Source organism: Anser brachyrhynchus (assembly GCF_964034855.1).
Source record: "Anser brachyrhynchus genome assembly, chromosome: 3".
In the NCBI taxonomy this organism is placed as follows: Eukaryota; Metazoa; Chordata; class Aves; order Anseriformes; family Anatidae; genus Anser; species Anser brachyrhynchus.
The window spans coordinates 52,373,891-52,391,449 of record NC_137696.1 but is presented as its reverse complement, the minus strand read 5'-3'; the positions used below and the strand labels follow the sequence as shown (position 1 = coordinate 52,391,449).

The 17,559-nt window shown below is 40.5% G+C and overlaps 1 long non-coding RNA gene across 2 annotated transcripts in view; it reads left to right on the top strand.

Moving 5' to 3' along the window:
• LOC308191882 overlaps positions 1 to 17,559 on the top strand; it is a 197,952-nt gene that overhangs the window by 72,383 nt on the left and 108,010 nt on the right. For both annotated transcript variants that reach the window (XR_013948334.1, XR_013948335.1), the window contains one exon: positions 5,196 to 5,295. This is a non-coding gene — a long non-coding RNA (uncharacterized lncRNA). The remainder of the gene's footprint in view (positions 1 to 5,195; positions 5,296 to 17,559) is intronic.

Genomic DNA, 17,559 nt, shown 5'->3' with positions numbered 1-17,559 from the left:
CGATATGTGCATGCAAAACCTCCTTGTTTTTATGGCAGCTCGTTATGCAGCAATTCAATGAAGTCAGCAGAGTAGTATGAATTCAAGTTACTTTGCAGTGAATTGGAAATCAGGAAGAGTATAAGCTACCTTGCATTGTTGGAGTAGGTGAAGTTCATTAATGTTCATTTTGGGAATGATTTAATGATGAGCAGTTGATACATTGCCAGCTCATAAAGTCAGCTCAATATCAACTCATTAGCAAGAATCCCATCTCTGTCTGAGTTGTTATGAGACTTGTACCTTAAACAACGCTTGAGGGAGATTCATAACCTTATTAAAAGAAAAAAGTCTCCAAAAGGAGATATTTTATTTTTTTTTAAATAGGGTGAGAGTTTATAGAATTAATGTTGGAACTGCCTTGAATCATAGAATCACCCTTAAAAATTAAGCATGAATAACAAGGTATGCCAATGTCTTTCTTGTTCTAACACAAAACCACTATTCTTTGAACCTGCTAGAAGTGGCTCATGTAGAAGGCCTGCTATCTTATATTTTTAAATCAAGGAAAATAACACAATTTAATTTAAACCTGGTATACAAAACAAATCAGTAACACCATATCAAAAGCACAGACTACATCTGGTCTCAATCAGTTTATGTACAACATTCAATGCACTTGAAAGCACACCACCCACAGCAACATCTCCCAGCGCGCTGAGAGTTTCCAGCTTTACCTTCCTTGCTTTTTTTTTTCCCCCTCATTTAGAGTGTGTTCTTTAAAAGCAGACAAATAAACAGACTTCATCTTCATTATTCACATTTTCCATAATCTTGGGTTAGCACTACTGGCTCCACCTTTTTTTAAGCTATTCATGCATTCCTTTATTTCTTGTCCAAAGTACCGAGCAATTTGATCTATAAGTCCCATTGATTTGACATGTTCTTTGCAGCTCCTAAGACATTTTGGCCCCATAGACCGACATCTTTTTCCAAGCCTATTATTTGGGCATCCCAGATATCTGAGATTATCTTTTAATTGTTTGTTTAACTAAAGCACTGATGTATTGACTTGTGTCTGTTCTCATTTATCTGCTTAAACAAGCAAGAAATACTAAAAGATAACAGCACTGTTGATTGACTATATGATGTTTGATCCAATCCATATCAGCCACAAAGTCAGCATTAGGTTTGCAATGAGAAGTCATCACCAAAATCTCAAGGAACAGAAAATCTGTAGATGCTAGGAAGAAATTCAGTTCCTGTAGTAAAGAATCATTTGTTTTGGTTTATTTACCCCAGTAACATATATGAAGGCAATGTCAGTAAATCAATTGACAGCACAAAATTTAGCTCCTAAATAATAATTGCAAAGTAGGATCTGTCAGTTTCATGCCTGGTAAGAAATAATAATAATAAAAAAATAGAAATATTAATAAAAAAAATAGAAAAAAATACTATGACAGTAAACTGATTTATATATATATATAAGCAAACTTCTGTTATTTGTAATGTGCAGTTTTCTACCTCTTAGAAATGATTCCCCCAAAATATTCATAGTCTGAAGATCTCATTGTCCTTTGGATGTTTCAAGTTGTCCATAGTTTGTTCTGGACTTTGGGGATATTTTGCTCAGCCAAATCACAACAGCAGATTCTTGGTTTGTTTTCACTTCTTTCACATGCCTAGCTAGCTTCTGCAGCTTAAGAAGAGATAGTGAAAGTTGATCATGGTTTTAATGCAGAGGTTTTGCAGTTTTCCTCTGTAGGCAAGTCAGAAGCTGTGGAAAAAATGGAAAGAGAGAAGTGGGGACAGAAAGTCTCAGGGAGAATATGTAAGAAATTCTTGTCAAATTTTTGGATGATTTTATCAGTTTTGAGCACCTTGGAAAATGCATTTTTTTCACTCCTGGCATATTATGTTTGTTCGAGTAGAGCCATTAAAAGTGTGGGCATAATAATTTGTGAGGCAGCTTGTGACCCGTACTGCTTTTTCTTGCCTTCTTCACCCTAGTTAAACTTGAAAAGCTTCCCACATTATTGTCAAATGCTTCTTTCAGCTAAGAAGATAAATGCAGCAAATCACCTCCTGTTATAGGTGAATTACAGGTTCTCCCTCCTGGAAGAACCAACAAAAATTTTCTGTACAAGGCAACAGTTTGTTTTCATTGAGATTGGAATGGAAAATGCAGGCAAGTTCTGTAAGCTGTTTTGAGAACAGAGACATGGGAAAACGAAGACATTAATGTTTCTGAATGCATCAAGAATAGCTGTCACACTATGTTAAAAACATTAATGAACAAATTAACAATACATTTTAGCACTGTATCTTCAAGAGAATTGTAACCAACTTACCTGTACAAAATATTTGAGCTGGAGGTGGTAAAAGATAAACTAATGAAATAAAGATAGTGTTACATCCTGACCAGTCAAGCTGTGCAGGGAAAGAGAGGCTATGCATTTCTCTCCTATAAGCCACCTCTCTTCTATGATTTGTAAATTTTCCCTGTTTTTCTCATTTGAATAGTCTCATCTAAGTACCTGGGTCTCTTAAGTGATAGGAACTACCTAAATATCAAGAACGTATTTCAGAATAAGGAGGTTTATGCTTACAGCTGCCTCTTTTCCATGTTTAAAGTATTTTGTTTTTCTAGGGTTGTGATGATAGAGGTGTTATGGTTTCTTGTGGGATCCAGATGTTTGATGTCAGTGTTAGATGCAGTGGCTGCAGAGCTGCCAGGTCAGCTATAAATGGTACTTGGCCATGTGAGTTAGGGATCCAGAAGGCCAGAGACCATGCTGTCACCTCGCCTGCCCTGCTGCTGCCTTGCCTGTCAGCCATTGCACAATGCAGCCTGGTGTGGCCACGTCTTTGACCTCAGCTTCATGAAATAGCATTGTTTTCTTGCCAGCTGCAGAAGGCTCTCAGGACTCTGCTCTTCTTAGTTTCCTGAGCTACTCTTTTTCTTAGGGCAAAGCAAGCAGAATCTCCTGCAATTGCTCAAGTTTTCCCTTCTGTTGTAAGTTTTTCACTACCTCCTGCTGGCCTGAGTTGGTTAGGGAATCAGAGCTTCCTGCTTGCTAATGTCAGACTGTAATGAATGCCTGTTTGACACTGTGTTGCAGCCTTTCTGCTGGATTTGGGTTTGACATAAGCTGGTGGGACAAGCTGTCATTCACCACTCTTATGATGTTTTCCTTGTGAATAGATTATTTGGCATCCTTTTGCCCAAAGGACAGTCAGACACTCTTCTCACACCTGCCTTGTTTTCTTCCAGTGCTTAGATGCAGAGAGACAGTCACTATCCTTTAGAAATTTGCAATTGGCATTAACCTAAGGCACTGACACAGGTATTTTTGTGATCCAAGGTAGACGTTAAACAGCTGAGGTGGGAGGGGGGTGGCCGTACCTATGAATGAAATCTGTACACTGTGGAAACCTTAGCTAATTACCTCTGGATGAAGAAACCGTCAAGGTCTGCTGGCCAAGACATTGGAGGCTGTTACCTGAGCAGTTCCCTGGCCCTGGGCAATGAGCCAGCACAGCTTCCAGGCTGTGCCAGCCCATTAGCTGCAAGCTACTAATATGACACATCCCTCACGACTTGTGTCCTCTAAAGCTAGCACTGGATTCAGTCCCAGATCCGAGCTCCTACATCATGTGGCTTTTCCAGATTTTCAGTGTTTAATTAGACCAGCACACACAAAAGCCTAACCATTCCTTGTTGCTTAAATAAAAATAAAATAATTTAAAAAATAAAAATAAAAAAGCCACAGATGATGCATCAGTGCCTGCTTTGCTGTACAGCAGTACTGGTGAGAGGTGTGACCATGATGGGAAGCTCACTGTGGTGCTGACGCTAATGCCAAAAGAGACCCTTCCAAACATAATGAGAAGGCTGTGTGAGAAAGACGTGGCAAGCCCAAGCCCACGCTTTAGGGGAAATACCTCCACAGGCCTGGAGAAGTGCTGCTGTAAGTAAAGAGCAAAAAGAGTTTGCCTGGCTGGAATGAGAGAGTAACTGCTGGTGTTAATACTTACTTGGGGGTGGTGATTGTATGTTAAGACTTTCTGTCTCCTAATCATGGCCTGTACTGCCCTGTCGCCTTCTGCCCAAGATGAACACCTTGAGGCAAACTTTGGGGTCCAGATCCCAGCCCCGCCAGCTTAGAGACCAGTGCCATGGGCGTCTGGCTGGTATGGCTAGCACACATCTGCTGTCTAAAATGACACCTCTCCGCTCTTGTAAGGTAGCACAAAGCTATTTTAAGCTGGCACAAGCCTTGTCCAGGGAAGCTCAGAAAACACTGACACCTCTGAAGTGGGGGGAAAGGCAGCTGGGATAAGCAAACACAGCAGCGAAGGGTCAACATCCCAACCATCCAAAAACCACCACACCTGCCCCACCACGGTTATTAATCCCATGGCATAAAAAAACTGTTGGGAGGCCCCTTCCTCTAAGCGGAGTGCTGTCAGGAGTGGGGTCGGGCTGTCAGTGATGGTAGTCTGTCAGAAGCAGGCCCGCACGGGGCCGTGGGCTGTGCTGGAGGAGGAGAGGAGGTGCTCGCTGGGCTGCAGGACAGGCTGAGGTGGGCCTGCCCTAAACAGCCCACAGTCACCCCCACCGCTGCTGTGTCAGAGCACCACAGCTGCCCTCAGAGTTTGCTGTTTGGCTTTCTGGAGGCTTTTAACAGCTCAGAAAAAGTGTTTTTCTTTTTCTTTCTTTTTTTTTTCCTTTTTTTTTCTCTTTTTCCTAAGAAAGAATGTCTGCCCCTGTCTGTAGGATTCACCCAGTCTTTCCTCTCTAACAACCATGACATAGAAAACCTCCCATTAGTGCACAAGGAACATGCAGCCTTATCCGTGCACAGCCAAAGACCTGTCACACACACTGCATCTCTTAACAGTCGAGCAGTTTCAGCCAACAACACTTTTTTTTACCAGTGTTTGTGAACCAGTAAAATGCATTCTACAGACTTGTTCATACCGAAATAAAGATGCCTCACACAGAGGTGCTACTTAGCCTCCCCTCCTCCATGGTGGGACAGCCCCACCTGGCCATGCTGTGCCTCCTTAAACGTAAGTGATAGCCCATCACCTTCTGTATAGGCAGCAGCAGGTGGCAACAGGTCCCTCACCTGCAGTAACTCAGTTATCAACTATGGAAACAGCTGGGCCTGCTTGTGATCTTTCTATTTCTTGCCATTCCTTGGCAGACTTTAGCCAAACCTGCAGCTGAGCTGACAGAGGAGCCTGGGAGAGCCCCTCAGTGCCCCTGCCTTGGGTTGACTGGAGCGCTTTGGATGGTTTCCTCTGGTGAGTGAAGTTAACCCATCTAAGATGGGATGGAGAATAACTTCTGTAATTTATCTTGCTTGCTTTGTTGCGTCATTGTGGACTTCAGTAGAGGCACAATGGCTGGACGTAAGCATGCAAACAATGTTTTAACCTTTTATGGCTGTTTCTGCAATAAGTGAGCTAAGAAAGGAAGGAATTTGATCCATATGTTATTTCAGTTTTCTCTGAATACAACGATGTTGTTACTTAATCTTCTTTAGGATTTTCTTGTACCTGGGGTCTTTTAAAATTTGAGCATGTTGTTTTCTATTCAGGAGCAGACAGGGCATGTTCTTCTCTGTGCACCATTGATTTTCAACCCAGGACAGAGGTAGCAAATGCTGGTACCAATTTCAGTTGACTCTGGCAAATTAGTCTGTGAACTTGGACAGCTTGGTAAAGATTATGTGTCCTATTCAGCTGTTGTATTGTTAGCATTCCCTGAAGGAGGGAGCAGACTGCTACCAGGCTTTCTTTCTGTCCCCAGAGCTGGCAGCTGGATTTATTGCTGTAGGAGAGAAAGTGCTGTGAGGAAGTCCCTCATCCTGAGCCCATCTATGCCAGCAGGAGATACCACTGTTCTCAACTGCCCCTTGGTCAGAGTAACCATCCCCACAACTCACTTGGTGGAAGCTCCTTACGTGACTCTAGTTAAACTGGGCATCTGAGGCCTCTACTCGTGCTGTTTGAGGGCGTGGGTAACCTTGAGGTGCAGGAGCTCACAAAGTTGCTTGGTGAGCCCCAGGGTGGGAGGACATCAAGGTCTGATGGTCCCTCAGCTGTTGGGTACACTGCGTTAAGCAAGCAGCTAAGTCCTAACAGCTGAGCAGCTACTGCTACTTTGCTTTAAATATTTCAGGAGATAATATTAACCCATGAAAAGTTACCACTCAGATCACGACCAGTTTACCAAATACTTTGTTGTTTAGATGTCCAAGAGGAGGAAGTCTGTATCTTCTCATGCATGGATGTTTCAGAGTGCTACATCCCATAACCCTTTTTTCCTGTGTACAATTAGATACAATCTTCTTGAGATATTACTTTTTAAATAAGAACAGTCTTTTCTGTTTTGAAGTAGCTTCAACAATTTTTACAGCTACTGCTTTGTTTGGGTCAGGCTGTAATCTTTCTTTAGAAACCCAATGTCTCAGAAAAGTTATGGGTCTATCAAAAAGCAGCAGTTTAATTTTATAGGCACACCTGTGAATTTAATTCTCTGTCTAAAACTTCTTTTAAGTCCTTAAAGGGTCATTCCGAACTCAAGGGTGGAAGCTATGATTGCATCGTCTCTGTAAACTGCACGATATATAGACATACTGAACCTGACAGCTGAGTGTTCATTAATCCTGAAACCTGGCCAAGTAACTTGTAATTCCAAAAGGCACCCCATTTAAAATGAAAAGTTCCCCTTATGATAAATGCCAATTAAAAAAAAAAAACAAACACAAAACAACAACAAAAAACCAGTTGTCATCCATTTGTAACTGCCAACAGCTGCTAGTAAGATCAATGGTAGTTAAGTTTTCCTCACTCAAGGAAACTTTAATGAACTGTAAATTCTAGGACATGGATATTCTTTCCTCATCTGACACCCCCCACCTTTTTTTTTTCCTTAAACTGAAGTGAAAAAAGTTTAGACTACATTAAATCAGCTAATAGAAAGTGTAATCTATGCTCCTGAGGGCTATGCCAAAGGGGAGAGGAATTTCTGAGCTAGAACAAACCTGTCTTCTAGTGCAGTCTACTAGCTCTGCTTTTAAAGATAATGCATTTGAGGCTATCGTTATTAAGTGTTGCATGTAAGAACAGTATTTCTTCCTATGGTTTCACCCCTCAGAAACCTCTTTGGTTCATACAGTAAGGTGAGATAACTCTTTGTCTTGAAAAATGAGGTAGCTGTAAAAGCACATCTTTTTAACATTGTTTTTAGAATGATCTTGTATGGTAGCAAATTTTTAAGTTTAGCTTTCTGAAAAGTGGCCTAAGCCAAGTCAAACTTAAAATTTGTCCAGAAGGGGGGGGGGGGGGGATAAGGGAAGAAAGAAGAGGAAAGAAGTGTATTTGTCAGCACAAGAGGCACCTAAAGGTAGAATGTCCATGACCAGATACAGTAAGTCACTTGATCACTGTTTAAATTACTGCAGGAACATGAATGTTTTAGTAAGAGGCCTACAGCATTTCACTCTGGCTGTGTGTTCCTTTTTACCTAAAGCAGAAGTATTTATAAGCCATAGACAGGTATCTTTATGAGGTACTGATAGCTTGACTAAACAAAAATACCTGAAATCTCTGGACTGTCTATTCTCTTGGATATTCACTGCAATTTTGTAATTTTTGGCAATTTAGGGAAGGTAAAATTGCCACTCTGTTGAAGTCAATGTGAGTTCTGACATTTATTGCAATGGGGCCAATATTTCTGAGGGAGTCCATTACCTAAGGAGCTCCTTCCTTATGGATGGCAGGTAGTCTGTGTTTATCTGAATGTGTGTCTCTGATTCTGGTGAGGTTTTTCTTTCACTTAATACGATGCGTATTAATTCTGCTTTTTGGTGGAGCTATATGTATTTTTAAATGTTGAAAAATTCTCTCCCTTTGGCTTTTGAGCCTTGCCCTGATTAGATGTGCACTTTTAGGAAAGCTTGAATGACAATCCACCTTGGCTACTTGGCATCCTGTAGGCAAGCCCTATACTTACAAAGCTTAGCTAGATAGGAGTTATTTAGAGATATTACTAGGCAGAACACTTGACTTTGTCTTCAGTGACAAGAAAACAGTTGTTAACATAGGACAACTCATGTACCATGGTGTTATGCAGTGGAAGCACCAAGGAGCTTTGGTTTTACTGGAAGGTAAATTAGCCCAGGTCAAATCATGAAGGTCTAGAATAGTGCTGACCATGTCTGTTAGTGAAACCTACAACTCTGTGTATTTTATGGCTAGAAAACCAATTTGTTTATATAACTTTCAATAAAAACCAAACATCCTCATCCCACCCTGTGCATTTGTGGCAGAGAGTGACCTCAGTCCTGAGAGCCAGGGAGACCTGTTAGTCTGATGGCTTCAATCAAGAATTCTCTTTATTCTCTGTAATTGAATCTTGTCTGAGGCAGAAGTAAGGAAAGAAAGACAACATGAGACTAGAAAATGAGACAGGAAGTGCAAAGGGATGGAGGAGAGATACAAAAAAGCTTGGTTACTATAAAATTCCCCTGAAAAGCCCTGAAGAATTCCAATTTATACTTTGTCTTATTTATACATCTTAGCACTGTTTTTTGTTTGTTCTTTAGCTCTAGAAAATGATAATCGCTCCATACATTGTAAATACCTAATGGTTTTAATAGGTTAAATCTCTGGTAATGTCTATGCGACCTAATAAAGCTGTGTAGTTTGTAATCCAGAGCATTAGGATTTCTATTCTTACTGTGTTGGCGCGAGAGAATATGACAACAAGGGAAACAATTCTAAGAGCATGCAAACAAAATCCAGGAAAGACTTGTGAGTCTTCTGACTCAGAATAAAATGAATTTATAATGAAACAGCCTTCACAAAAGGGAGCCTTTGATTCTTCGCTGAATGTTATTTTCTAGAGGTATTTGACAGTGTTGCTCATATCTTGGAATCTAGAGAACAAAGAGAAATGATTTTCATTTCTTTCCCACTAAAACATTCCCTTGATGTTTGAGTTCAGTTTTGGTAATACTCTAATAGGTTGCACTTATATACAGCTTTCCATTTTTAAAGCTGTAGTTTCATATGCCTGCTGCACTAAACCTCTCATACCCTCATGGTGTTGAGCAGTAGCAATAGCTTTGAATCACAGGAATGAAAACTGAGGCACTGAACATGATTTCCTTAGCATTCCACAGTACGTATGAGTTACAGTTGAGAAGACAGTCCTACAGACTTTGTCCTGGCCTCTTCCCTTCATTTGTACTGTGACGCTGGATACCCATTTGACTTACTGTGATCCCTTCTGCCTGGGTAGACTTTGTTCTTTTCTGGGTAAGACCCTAGGACTGCAAGAAAAAATATCAGTGAAGAGTTGCAATGAAAAATACCAATGAATTTGTCCATGGGTTGGCACCAAGTGCAAGTTAGAATATGGCACAGAGCTTGGGGTTTTGACAGAGATGTGTGGTTGGATTTTGCTATAGCAGTTTAGGGAAGTAGTTGAGCTGAAGAAGGTTGTAGAATTAGATATCTTTAGGAAAATTTCACACATTTTAAATTTAAATTTCACACATTTTCTCTGTTTCTCTCTCAACCACTCAGAGATAGTATGTAGGGCTAGCTAGACCTCTAGGTTAAACCAGCATGATGGCTCTTGCCATCTCTACAGGCTCTGGAGTCCCTTGCTATCCTTCCCATACCCGTGAAGGGGGGAGAATTTGCCTCAGCTGTTCACGTGCAAACCACTTGGAACAAAAGCAAAAATGCCAGTTTGAGGTGTGGCGAAGGCAAAGACACATGGACTTGTCAATAGGCCCCTACAGAGAGGACAACTTCTGGCAGAAAGAGTGGTCAGCTGGAATAATAACATCTTAATATGCTGTGTGTATATATAAGGAATTTGCAGAGTGGAAAAAGAATGTCCATTGAAAAAAAAAAAATAAATCTGTGTGAATCATTTCATTTGATGTCTGTCTCCTGTTTTTTTTTTTAAATAAAAATAAGATTGACTTTTCTTTTGCACAATCCTGAAAAAGATGATAACCAACTTCTAGGTGTACTTGCTACAGTATGTTTGCATGCTGTAAGCTGCATTCACTTCTAATTAAAATCACTGTGACTGGCTTATGAAGCTGGCTTCCAGGAACACTAACACTGAGCTGGGGACAGAAACAAAACTTCTGAGAAATTCAGTTATGCATTATACAGGGCATTTGAAGATGCTCTCTGAATTGTTGCGTCCTTTACTACAAAACTACTCATCAAATCCCCTTTATATGTGCCGTTATCAGGCACCACATGAGTATTCTGCGTAACTGCTATGATCCTTTCTTTCTCTGTTGTATGCCTGTACATGCTTTCTGACCGTCTGAGAAGACAAGAAATCATTTTACATAAGGTCCAGTACAGGCAGGTCTCTTGCACAGTTTCCTTCTGTATCATCTAACATAGTTATCTTGGCAGGAATAATTTTGTTCTTTTGCATGCAGATAAATGTGGTAGGATTGGAATATGAGGCTGTATCCACAATATCTTGGAAGGTATTGCACTAGATTTAATAACATATAGGACTGAATAGACAAATGCCTGTCTAATCGTTTTGTTATCTTTACTCTTAATGAAGTCTAAAGTGGGGTTTTCCTTTCCTCAAGCTTTGAGGAACTGCTTTCCTGTTTTTATGCTGATGCTCTGCTGCAGCACAAGTGAATGCCAGCACTGGATCTTACCTCTGAGTTGAAGGGTCAATGAGGAGAGTTAACAAGGAGTTTAAGCTGTGTTAGATCTCAATGGAAGCGTCCCCCCCCCCCCCCCCCCCCATCATTGTAATAATGAACTTTATGGGAACATAAGTGATTCCAGAAAGAAACAGTTATATGGTGGAAGCCAGAACAGGATTTGTCTGTTGGTTAGTGTGGCTTCCAGAGATTCATCTTACTCTTGAAACAATGTTGGGGTATGTGGATGGGGTAGGGAAACCCAAATCTTTGGCAATTCTGTAAGTGTTGCCTACAAAGAGATAATTCTAATGGTTGCTCTTTGGTTATTTACATGGTGGTCTTTGGTCATCTGTTTTCATGATGCCTACGGAGTTGTAATGTGATGGCTGCTTTGTAGCTGAATCAGGGTGTTATTGAGTCATGGGCTAAGAAGGGATTTCTTTACAGGTGTAAAACAGCAATATTCGTTCAATGGAAAAAAGTCTACTAAAATAAACATTTCACCTGTGCTTCAGCTGACCTCTGGAAATACTCTATTGCTCTTCCACATGCTGTGCTTAGATTCTTAAAGTTCTGAATTCAATAAAACTTCATTCAGCACATTCCACTGTCTTTTTTCCCTATCTCTTGAACAGTTTGATTCTCCGGTTAATGAGAGGGAAGTCACTTAGCATTGTTAATTCCTTCGTCTTGTGACTCTTCATTTGGTTGAATAATGAGAACCTACTGTGCTTTTCAGTTATTCTGGGTAATAATAGTCCTAATAGTTATTTGTAAAATATTTTTTTATAAATCTGCACCTCCATTCCCCCACATTTCTCCCCCCTGCCCTTTCCTAGGGAGGATGGGAAGAAATGAGTCACTGTCTTGCTAATGCAGTTTCTAATAATTTCACAAGGGCTTATGAACTTTTTAAAGCTTTACTTACTTCGTGGCAGGACATGCATACATACCTGATGTATTTAAGTTTTCCACTTTCTCCCCTGCTATTACCTTTGAGATCCCACAGGCAGCACAGCTGTTTGTGTGTCTAACATAAATCTGGAAAGCTCAAACAACTAGATTATTATTTTTTTTGTAGTATCACAGATATTTATGCAATGCTGTTAGTCTGGTTGCATCATTTCAGATGGTGAGCATACAAACCCAATGCCTGGGAGAGGGGACTGCTTGACTATGTGCCCAGAATAGGATCATGTAAGGGGTGGGACTAACTATCATCTGGTGAATGGGTAGGTGGAGACTACAGCTAAATTCATCCTCTCATTTAGTTCACATCTTAGAGTTGTCTGAAGTATACTCAAGTTTTTAAGGAAATCCTTACTTAATACGCTAACCTTTGTTTTGTTGGTGCTTGGCCATGATTTCCCATCCACAAGTCAATACCACATAGGTTTGACCAACGATCCTATTTTAGCCTTCAGATTTGTCAGAAATAGATGAATTTTATCTAAACAATAGATTACATGCTATTCAGCCTAGGTTCTTGGAAAGCTTTACAAATGTTGTCCATAACTTGAAATAGCTGTTTTTCTCTTGCTTTGGGATTCTTAGTTTGGCAGTTTCATGCTATAGTCATGTCTCTTGTCCTTTTTTTTTTTTTTTCCCCTCCTGCCAGACAAGTCTAAAGTGCAAAGAAGATTAATAGCTTTTCTGGCCCTCCATGTAACTATTTGATCTTTTCCTTGCAGTGAGCAAGCCAGAAAAGTCCTGGCATGGTTTGTTTTCCCACTTCCTTCTCTTGGCATCAGTATGTGGTGGGAAGGAGTGCATCAGGTTTGCTTTCCCTTTCCAGTCATGCTCTCCAGCTCAAGGCCTAAACATAGTGATGAAATTTGTTCTGCCTCTGCCTTTCTTCTCTTTACACCATTCCCTCAGGAAAAGCTACCAAACAGCTGCCTTCATTATGCTGGATTTCTCTCTTGCTTGGGTACTGGCATCCTACTCTTCAGAAGTCACCAATAAACAAAGAATTGTTGCCTTCATGTTACATCCCACTGCCATTAGATTTGTATTGTCCAGCACTATCATTAGGGATCCTGAGGGTATGACTAATCTGATGCAGGATTCTGCTCTAGCAACTGTCCTCTAGGGCAAGCTGCTTAAGGATGGCTCACAAAATAGTGGAAAATTAGTAAATCCAAAGTCTGCATTATGTGTACAGATAAAATGAAACCTGCATTTTTCCCATCCTTGGGGACATTTGAAGGGGGGTAGGAGTTGTTCTGGATTGAAGCAGACTTCTTGAAATATCTGTAGTAAGGGGGGGAAAAAATGAAAAATTGGATCTAAAAAATGGAAACAGAATTTCAGCATAGCATACAACTCCAAAACTTGGAGGTCCAAGCCAAGGTCTGTGGGCAGGATGGGATTCCAAAGCTCCTGGGACTTCTTGTCTCCCCTTTATGGACTCCTGGCTCAGTCTGTGACCTCATGGCTCTGTATCATGGAGCCTGGGAGACACCTTGTTTTGCTTCAGGAGCATTCGACTAAATTTTCTGTCCCAGGTTCTGCATGGGCAATTTGGCACTGAATCTGGCAAGTTCCCGCTCTTCCATTGGTAAATGTCTGAGATGGCTGCATTCCTACAGATGTTTTGATTCACTGGAAACAGATGTTTTTCAGCAATAATAAAATATTTTGTTGATATGTTTCCTTTCATAATTATGATGTCCCAAACCACAGAAATGGAAGACACATATCTAAATTACTGTTGTATTGTGCCTTTTTTAAAAAAGGAGCTTCTACTAATTGCCTCATTGTTTTCCACTCTATTTTCTTTTTACCACTGTAATAAATACAGTGTACTCAAAGATGTCTTGCAGTTCCTCCTGAAAGGAGAGATAATTACTGAAAGCCAGTTCTCTCATACTTGCGAAACTTTAACGCCATATAGATCTATAAGACCTCCACATCTCTCTTGTCTCAGGTGAAAAATGAATCCCATTCAATGATTGACCTTCCTACGAACAGGAACATCTCCAGAAAGACATCAGATCTATTGGTTCCCAGCTGCTGCTAGGTAAAAATCATTATTAGAGCACACAAGGGAAAACTAGTTGTATTGCTGAGGCTTAGCTCAATGAACATATTTCTCAGGAAAAAAATCCCTTAAATAATGTGAACAAACCTGTATACAGTATGTGATTCCATGCTTAAGCCTTTGAGGGGAGAGGGCTATGGCTCAGACTTGATAGGACTTGTGGTAGAAGTCAAATAGTTTTATTTATTCAAAAAAAAAAAAGGAGAAAAACAAAACTCAAAGTTCAGATTTAATTTACTCTGCCTGTCCTAGAAAGGAGAATAGATAGTGCGGGGTCAAAGAGTCTCTCCTTTGGTAGGCAAGTTGCTTGCTTTCCCACTTCTCTCGTGTACAAATGGAGACAGTGTGTGCTCAGTCTGCATAATAGATTAATTTCATTAATCACTTAATTCATCATTAAAAGAGTAGCTGATTCTTACCAAGGCCTCAAGCTGCAGGCAGATTTTTTGGGGTAGAGGAAGGGAGATGAACACTAGGGTTGGGGAAGAAGTGGCACGTAATGGCATGTATATGTTATATACATATATATATGTTATATATATATGTATATACATGTATATTCTGTTATATGTATCCTTGGATACATATAACAGAAGTAGTGGGATCTTGGTCTAGTCCTTTAAAATTTCATTTAAATGACATGCATTGCTTGATGTTGCTGGCCTGGGAATCAGTGAATTTACAGCTACTCCCAGTAGTAGACTGAGGTGAAACTTCTGAGCCTTGACATCATGTACCCTTGCACTGATTTTTTTTATATACTTTTTTTTTTTAAGTTAGGCAGCCTTTGGAGTACGAAGACTTCTTGTCCCAGCTTTCTCACCAAAAGAGGTCCTAATGGATTTGTCCAATTCTGTCTCAGCATCTTCAAGGCACTCCTAGATAATGGTCTGTTATCAGTTTATGCCTATTTCCTGCTCCCTGAAGAACAGCAGAAAGGAAAAGCACTCTCTACACTTTTAAAAGAAAAGTGTTACAGTTAATGGTATTTCTGAGACTGAAATAAGAAACAATCATTCAAGAAATGTTTAATTCTCACTTCTTCTCTCATTAATATTTCTCAACAATACACGCACACATGTGTAACCCTCCTTCCCATGCTCATACTAAACTCTGTCCTCTGGTGAAATGCAATATAAAGCAGGATATACAGCAGGAATCTAGCAAAAGACTGTACTTGGTAATCCAATTCTGGGTTCTTATCCTTTATTGCTCCTTTTTGTCCTTATTGAGGCTCCAATGTGTTGTCTGTATTATTTTATATTCCCCCTGCTTGCTTTCTGACTCTTATTTCTGTTCTTTTCCTCCAGAACAGAAAGTTCAGGTTTTTGGTTGGCTAAGAAAGTCACACCATTTATAGTCATCCAACTTTTTGATTGCTGTGATCACCTACTGGATGACTTTGCAACTTCAGGGCTTGCATGAGAGCCTCCCATGGGAGAAGCAGGCAGAGCTGATTTCTTTAGATTCCGGTTAGGTAAAATCCTCTGGTTATTGTCATATAGCAGAATGAATGTAGAGGGTTATTGTCCATTGGATAGTGCGTCCTTAAAATAAAATTTCTATCACTTTTTATTACTTTATATTTTGTACTCTTTTCTTATAAAAGACCATTCAGGTGGTGATCTAAGATTTACAGTATTATTCAGCTGCAAAGCTACAGCATATGATGATGGGAATTCAGATATGAGTTTGCCGGTACAATAAGCCTTTGTAGATAAGGCTAGGGAGGAAAAAAATATTTTAAATAAAAATCAATTAACATGAAATTGGAGTTCTTGATCACTAATTTTCCACAGAATTACTTGAATTTTTGAAACTTTGGGGGGGGGGGGGGTGCTGTCTGCTGGCATTCAATAAGCATGCCTCCATGAATTACTTTGAGTTAAGATTACGTTCTTGTCCCTGGATTTACACTCTGTGAAATCAGTAAGTGTTGTGGAAAAGAAGCAGAGGATAAATGCTGAGGGTGTGCCTTTACTGCAAAGCTGAGGTAATATATCTTTACATTAAGTCAATACAGTTTAAGAGATTGAGGATGCACTGAAATCACGCTCAGGTGGCTACATCCATGTCAGTGCTGTGCTTGCTCAAGTATGTATGAGGCTGAGACTTCTGGGGCTCTTATCAGCACCGCTGTTAATGAGCTGAGCTGTCCTCTGTGGTCCCACTGGAGGACTAGGGGAGGAATTGGAGCTAGTGGCCTTGCAGCGATGCTCCTATTCCACTCTGAAGTGTGATTATGCAAATGAGTCATTTGTACTGTTTGAGCTGGCCTGTGTAAGTTAAATATGCTGTAACACACAAGCTGTTTTTGTTTTATTTTTTTGTTTTGTTTTCAATAGCAGCCAAGTTCTCATGGACAAGCTGCTCATCAGAGCTTGCTCAGAACAATGCAGATTGAGGCTGCCTTCGTGCTCAGCAGGAGCATCAGCAGAGATACCTGAAAGTCATCTTCAATAACTAGGTTCAGCTTGAATCAGCCTTTGTGTCTGGATCAGCAAGCAAGTTCTTGCTGATAATGTTGTTTTTTTTTTTAACTTTATTAAGACATAAATGCTAGTGTTGCTCCATTAGAAGTTTTGTTGTCGTTGCCTGTGACTAATTACTGTTCCCTTACAATCACTGGCACACATGAATTTTTCTTAATTTTTGGGCATGTCTTGCACCACTGTAACTAAAGCCTGCACTGTCAGAATACATACTGAGCTGAGGAGTCATGACTTCTGTCAGCTTTTTTCCTCTGCTTCCTGGTCTGATGTGTATTCATTTCATGTTTTCAGCTCTTCTTCCTAAAAGCTACTTACTAGAAAGGAAGTAATCACATGAAAGATGCTTGTGTGAGTCCTCAGTTGTAGATGCGATTAGAATACAAGATTACTGGACTGGTAAAACTGTTGGCCGTGCCACAGAAGTACAGCCACGTCCATTCAACAGGCCTCATCAGGAGACTAGAAGAGTGTTGGGGGGCTGGTACCTGGAAGAGTGTCCCACTTTACTGTATTAATAGAGGATTACTCTGAAGAGTCTTTGCTGGTCAACAGCTCATTCTATGAAGATAAAGTTCGAGACTTGGGGGTCTCTGTACAAGGAACTGAAAGCCATTGTGGGATCTCTGCACTCATTTGCTGCATAATGCAGCCCATGGGAATGGGCTGGAAGTAATTTCTATTTGAACAGTTTGGTTTCTAGAGCAATGAAGGGTTCAGAATAGATAATGGGACTTCTTGAGAGAGGGTAGAGTGAAATATCAGGGAATTTGAAGGTCTTTGGAGTTTTGAGTGCTTTGAGAAGCCATGGTTGCTGTTTTTCTTCCATGCTTCACCTCTTCCAAGACTGCCTCACTATCTTCCCCTTCCTGAAGATACTCACCCCTACTGTGTCTCTTGCCTGTTGTAGTTTCCTATCCGAAGTCAGGAAGAGACATGTCTTTTCTCTCCACTGGGGTGCAGAGCTTGGTCTTGTTGTGCCATGGTAAGGAGGAACAGAGCCAGGCTGCAGATCTCAAGCAGATACTGCAGAAGTGCTGCTGTTGGCAGGGTGGTCCCCATGCATGTGACAGCACTTCTTTTGGTGGGGGTGTTTCTGCAGGTGTGTGGTGGCTGTTCAGGCTGGCATATTTCTTATTTCCTTAGGTACAAAATAGGCAGGTAACTGCTCACTGCGGGGTGCTGACCTACACAGCTAACTGCTGTGCTGGTGGCTTGCTTTTTTTTTTTAATGCTGCTTTTGCCAATATATTAATGTTATTATTAAGGACAATAAAAGTAGCAAAAATCACCTGGCTCACCAAGTTTAGTTCCTCCTGACTGC